The following is a 7,165-nucleotide window of genomic DNA, read 5'->3' on the forward strand; positions in this document are numbered from 1 at the left end:
CCATGACCTCTCTGGGGTTGAGTGACCTTTTCACAGGGGTTGCATATCAGATATCCTGCAGATCAGATATTTACACTACAATTCATAATAGTTGCAAATTTACAGTTATGAAGTAGCAACCAAAATATGGTTGGGGGTCACCACCACATGGGGAACTGTATTAAAGGGGCACAGCATTAGGAAGGGTGAGAGCCATTGCTTTACATCTATTGGACAGGCTCAAGAGGCTGCTTGGCGTCTTTCTCCTTTCCCCAATACCCTTCAGTTTACATTCTTTCTTGAACAGAATACTCCTCTTTTGGGAATACAACGTATTTGGCTCCAGTGTAAAGAATTCAGTTTCCTCTCCAGATCCATCCCTAGATGAATCCTAAGATTCCTCAGAAAAACCTGGTTAGTGCTAATAGGAAGCCAGACCAGGGACCCCCTTCACCCCATAGTTGGTTGTTGTTAACCTTCTGCAAGAAGGAACTAAGGGTCAAGTTGGTCCTTACCTTCTTTGTCTAAGAACAGCTGGGGCAATCCTCTTCCAATGGCCTCCTGCTGATGCTCATTGGCTCTCAGTTTTGTGGGCTCCACGTGGAGTCTGGAGGCACCTGCCTGAGATGTCTTCTTTCTAGATTACCTAGAGGCTGGGAGGCAGCTGCCAACAAGGTCACTTGCTTTTTACGGTTCTGTTCCTTGGGACTGGGGTGATGGCCCAGTGGCTAACAGTGCTGGTTCATTTCCCAGAACTCACATGGCAGATCACACTCACCTGTAACTGTGGTTCCAGGGCATCTGATGAATTAGATTGCTAAGCTCCACATGCCCTGGAAGGAAAGAACTGACTCCCACAAGTTGTCTTCTGACCTTCACATGTGCTTCTGTGAAATACATTGAGTACACACACACACACACACACACACACTTGTGTGTGACATATGCAAATCTCATACATGGCTTACATGATGTAGTCTGGGTAATTCAACAATGGCTGTCTCACAACTGTAGCAGCTGAGAGTCCAGCCATTCCTCAGTCCATGAAGCTGCATTGCATGTCTTGGCAGCCCCGATCTGCTGCTGAAAGTCTACAGGATCCCTGGAGAGAGCTTCTAGTATTCATTATACACCGGAAGTCTAAAGGAGTCAGTTCGATTATCAACAGGGAGGCAGCAGCAGCAGCAGGAACAGGACAGAGGAACATGCCAGCAAGAGTGAGGACAAGAAGGCAAAAAGTAGTTTCCTTTTTCCTTGCCTTTTATCTGAGCTGTCACCAGAAGCTGCTGCCCCATTTAGGATGGGTCACACCACTTCAAGTGGAGAGCAATCCATAGTTCACGACATGCCCCTTAGCAGCCAGTTGCTCTTCCTTGGTTGGCAGTGGCCCAGAGCCCTTGCCTACTCTGATTCAAGGAGCCCACTGCTCGCTTACAGTGTGTCTGATTATAGGACTCACGTTCCCTTGCCAATGCAATGCGAGCGTGCATGTACGAGTGCGTGTGTGTTCCATTCTTTGGCTAAGATGCCAAGGTCTTGGAATCACCCAGTCCAGATAACGACATCTGTTAACATTTGGCAAGTCAGCCAGGAGGTGGGAGTTCAAACCCTCCCCTGTCTCGCTGCTTCAGATTTCATCCCTTCCTAGTTGTTCCCCACCTGAAGTCTGAAATGACTGGATTAACTAGCTTGATCTGCGAGTCATTAGGCTGCAATCTGCCCACCTTGACAAATAGGGTGTAGCTGCAGCTGGACAACCCATTCTGGCCACCTTACCTGGAAGGGAGGTGACAATGAGGACTAGAGGGAGAGTGAGGACAGGTGCCTCCCCTCCCGAGCTGAGGGAGAGACCTACACAAGACAGTGCTTTAAACTAACCAAGCTCGGTGCTTTAAAAGAAGCCCCGTCACTAAGCCGGTCCAGCATCTTTCTGGTAGTGTTTCTGCTCCCCAGAATGGAACCAAACTTGGCTGAATTTCTAACATATTTTCTTTTCTCCTTTTTGGTCTTGCTTTTTCTCGGTTTCACGTGCATCTAAATTATCTAGTGGTTACATCTGTAGGGGCTCACCGAGATAGCAGACATCCTTGCACTTATCTAAAGGGATAATCCTGCCAGGGTCTGTTCCTCCTAGAGTCCAGGCACTAAGAGCATGATTACTTATTTCTGTGCTTTAACTTTGTTGGAGTGATCAGTGTGCTTGCTTGCAAAGGTACGTGGGCAACTCAAGGGATGAAGGAAAGAAACTGACTTTTGTCCAGCCAGTGGTGAGTTTTCCTGAACGGACACTTTCTCTCTACCACATTTGCTTGGCTAGTCCTTTTATCTTTAGAACTGTTTTTTACTATCAGCAGCCACAAGCTGGATAGCTAAAAGCCACTAGGAAGCCTGGCACTAAGAAGCAGCTCCTGTGGAAGGATAACCAAGGAATCTCAAGGAATCAGGAGAATCAGGATCTTCCTGGAGCAAGACAAATTCATACATCAAGTTACTGTGCGGCCTCCATGTGAGGGAGCGGGCTGAGGCTCTGCAGGGGATGTGGGGAGCTCAGTGAGGCCAGGCCTCTGAGGAGTAGTGGGAGCTACTTCCCTCTCCTGACCCAGGAGAAAGGACAGCAGCTCATCCTCCTCTGGAGGAATTCCAAATAGCAGAAAGGTGTTTCCCATTTTGTCAAAGGCTTAACTTCATCCCATTTAACTTACATTTCTGATGGAGGTCCTCATTCCGACGAGGCTATAGAATATTATACACAGGGAATTTCATCCAGTGTGCTTTCCTTGTGCAAAATTTCTCCATGTACAAGATAGTGGTGTAATTCTGAGACCTATTTTCAGGACATGTATGGTATCCCAGATCGTCCTGTGACCATGATGGGTTACAAAAAAGGACCACCTGGTTCCCAGTCCTTGGCAAGTAGTCAAATAGCTCTCAGTGGCAAACGAGACAAACTGCGGCTCTCCTCTGGCACCAGTGCCTTATCTCCTATACTAGTTATCGGAGGACGGAAAGAGGTGAGGAGGCAGGGGGTGGGCACAGGGATCAGGGCCAACGCATGTATGGATGCCACAATTCTTTACACAGGCAGACACTAGAACTCTGAGTCACACACCTAGGTTTTCTGAAAGACACACCAAAGGAACAGACTCTGCCACATGGCCACACCTCCCTCTTCACCTCACTACAGATTGGCCAGGTGGGAACCATCTGCCAGCAGTAACTCTGGCAGCTAAGACAGAGGCTCTCGGGCTGGAGAGATGGCTCAGTGGTTAAGACTGCTCTTCCGAAGGTCCTGAGTTCAAATCCCAGCAACCACATGGTGGCTCACAACCATCCGTAATGAGATCTGACGCCTTCTTCTGGTGTGTCTGAAGACAGCTACAGTGTACTTAGATATAATAATAAATAAATCTTAAAAAAAAGACAGAGGCTCTCTAGGTGCAGGCATTCCTGGCCGGCCCGCAGCCAGAAATGAGAATCCCTCAGTCTCCCAGGCCTTAGGTCTCCCGACCTGTCAGACTTCAGGGCAAGGATGCAACCTCACGCCTGGGACTGCCTCTCTCTGCATCTCCAATCCACCAGTCCTCTCCACCACGTTCTTTCATCAGCAGACTCAGGGTCCAGCACCACTTGGAGTATCCACTCTATTTCCCCTGGCCCACTGTGACGATAGAGTGGGCCACAAGTCAAGTCCTCAATAAGATGCTCCCTTTACCAGTGTAGATCTGGTCTCTATTACTCTAAGTAGGGTGATATCGGACTTAGTGCAAAGGATCCCAGATGGTAAGTTGTCAAGTGGGAGGATGGGGGTGAGAAATAAAGATGAGAAATAAGACAAAAGCCATAGCTGGGACCAGGAGATCTTGCATCAACTGATAACTTACATCAAGCAAGTTTAATAACAAGTACAGCATCGCTCATCAGTGGTGGCGCAGCCTTTAATCCCACGACTTAGGAGGCAGAGGCAGAGGCAGAGGCAGAGGCAGAGGCAGAGGCAGAGGCAGAGGCAGAGGCAGAGGCAGAGGCAGAGGCAGAGGCAGAGGGAGCTCTGAGCTCATGGCCAGTCTGGTCTATTGAGTGAGTTCTAGGACAGCCAAGGTTACACAGAGAAAACCTGTTTTGAAAAAAAAAAAAAACAGATAGGGCTGGAGAGATGGCTCAGTGGTTAAGAGCTGTCTGCTCTTCCAGACAGCTTCTTCCTGAGTTCAATTCCAAGCAACCACATAGTTGGTCACAACAATCCGTAATGAGATCTGATGCCCTCTTCTGGTGTGTCTGAAGACAGCAACAGTGTACTCACATAAATAAAATAAATCTTTTTAAAAAAAAGAAAAAAAAGGTAAATAAAAATACATCATATATACTATTTGTAGGGGGGAAATGACCCAGATCAAAAGAGAGCAAAGTCAGACACTGTTGGTGAAGAGAACACAGGATGCCTCAGGCACAGCTGCTTAAGGATAGATAACCACAGCCTGTGGGGAAGAGTTGGGTCTTTTGAGGCACCGGCTTCAGCCCTAGACCAGCCTTGCCAAGTCAGCTCCTGGACAAGGAACCAGAACTAGCATTCCCTTTGTCCTTTCATCAGAGCCCGATTAGTCTTGGCTGGTCTGGCTCCCCTCCAGCAGGCCCCTTTGGTTCACTGAATCTCTTACTAGACATTGAGAAACAACAGCTGCCAGGGGGAAGGTCCCATCTGGGGTATCAGTTTGTAACCAAATATAGTGGGTTTATGACTTGGTGTGTGCAGGGCTGACAAATCACAGCCAACACACGCAAGAGCAAGGAAGGGTTTTTATTGCTTATAGGAGGACACCAGAGGAAGGCACGGTTTCCACGAATGGCACATTCTTGAAAAAGAAAAGGGGAATTTATCTGGGGTGCTTCCATGTATGGATTCATGTGGGGAAGGCCCTTGGGGATGGGTACGCTCCTGAGCATGCCCAGTGTTCACGTAAACACATAGTTCAAGAAGAAAAGGTCACAGAATGCCCCTAAAACACTAGAACACTGCAAGAAGGGTAAATTTGTAGGTTCATTCATCCCGCAAAGTCCCCAACTTAATAGGAGTAGGAACTTGCTGGTCGCTACTGGCTTACATCATCAGTTGGCAACAACTGTGCATCTGGGAGAGAAAAGGCAATGGTGGATCCTCCTAGACTTCTAGAAGAGGTCATCGGAGGCTCCTGAGAGGAACCCCCTTAACCTTACCTATCCCTACCCCCCAGCCCCAGCGCTATGGTTTCTTAGCAACTCGAGCCACCTTTAGAGTGAACGCCAGGTTTGCTCACTTTTCAAGGCTGTCTGTCCTGTTTATTTCTGACCTGGTCAGATTCCATGTGACTCAAGAAAACAATTGACAAACGGTCCACAGGCCATTTAATGTGAGGACTGAGGACACTGTGCAGGGCGGAGAGCAGATCTGACTGCAGAGCCTGTGGTTTAGCAGCTACTAACAAACGTTCTCAGTCCAGGCAGTACTTCTGTTCCTCTAAATCACCACAGACAAGTGAATGGACCGAGTCATTCCCATTGGCCAGTTCCAGCCAGCTGGCTCTGCCCCAGTCCCCTCACATACAACTCAGCTTTCCTGAGAACTCGGGCTAGCCTAGAGTTTCTTACTGTGTGGCCCAGAGCGACTTTAGGCTGATGAATGTCTGACCTCAGCCTCCTGATGCTGCCGTCAAGCTGACCATTCATTCCCTCAGCCACGTTTCTACCCTCATTCTTGTTTCTGTCACTTGATCCAAACCTAGTGCTTCCCCTTGGCCCAGTGTGGCGCGCCAGTGTGGCACGCAGGGATGCTACTCTGTCTGGGATCTGTGGCTGCATAACTGTTTTCTCTCCTGTCCTGTGTCTGTCAGAGTGTTGCCATGCCGCGGCCAACATCTGAGTCCCTAGTGCATCCTGGCCATCAAAGGAAGAGGTAGAGACTAGGACAACAGACGAGCCAAGTGTCAGGCTCTCCTCTGCAAAGCCTTCATGAGGGGCGAGGAAATTAAGACTGGGGGGGGGGGTGTCTTCCTGTGTAGGGACAGCCTCAGGAGAAGGGCCAGTAACAGCGATGGCACTTGGGTAGGAAGACTTCTGACAGCAGTGACCTAAGACACAACTATCAGTCTAAATGAGCCCCCTAAGAGTGAAGATGGGGGGCTGTTAAATATGAAAGGATATTAGGTCTTGAGAGGTAACTCAGCTGGTGGAGCGCTGACATCCCATGCATGAAGCCCTCACTTTCCTAAAGTGTATCAATCCTCAAAAACTATTTTAAAACATAAATGAATGGAACCATGAGGATGAGAGTAAGACACTGGGTTGGCAGCCTGTCTCTAGTGATTCTGAGAATGCTCCCGGCTCTCAGAACATCTGCTGACATTCAGTTGTGTTGTGTGTGCCTGTCATCTCAGCACATGCTCACTAGAGGCTCACCCTCTACTACAGGCCAGTCTGAGCCACTTGAAGCCAGAATTTCGGGCACGAAAGTAGGGGACTGTCCCTCAAGCTGACTCCCACTTGCTACAGATTCAGATGTCATGTTGTTGTGGACTCCATTTTAACCTGTGAGGACCGAGCTCTCTTTCCTTATACTCGTGTCCAGTCAGTTCATCTAAACCTGCTGCCTGCCCTGCCCTCACTCCATCTCCAACTCCCCGCCCTGCCCTCACTCTGTCTCTGCGAGAGATCTGTGAATGCCCCCTCTCCAATCTCATTCTGGTCCTCTCCATTGTTGGCAGTCTTTCCCATCCCACCTCCGACATCTGCATCTTTAGTGTCTGCATCTTTAGTGTACCGCAGGAATCTAGCAGAGAGATTCAAAGAGCACAGGACAGAGGAGTAGCCAAAAGTCAAACTCACCTTGGTGAAGCCTTGGTGAGGACGGAAAGCCACAGGAGAAATCTCCCTGCCTGGAGAGACCCTTACAGTGTGTCTTAGTCAGGGTTTCTATTCCTGGATGAAACATCATGACCAAGAAGCAAGTTGGGTCCCAGCACTCGGGAGGTAGAGGCAGGTGGATTTCTGAGTTCGACGCCAGCCTGGTCTACAAAGTGAGTTCCAGGACAGCCAGGGCTACACAGAGAAACCCTGTCTCGAAAAAACAAAAACAAGGACAAACAAACAAAAAAAGAAGCAAGTTAGGGAGGAAAGGGTTTATTCAGCTTACACTTCCACATTGCTGTTTATCACCAAA

Source organism: Mus pahari, chromosome 23 (assembly GCF_900095145.1).
Source record: "Mus pahari chromosome 23, PAHARI_EIJ_v1.1, whole genome shotgun sequence".
NCBI classification, from domain to species: Eukaryota; Metazoa; Chordata; class Mammalia; order Rodentia; family Muridae; genus Mus; species Mus pahari.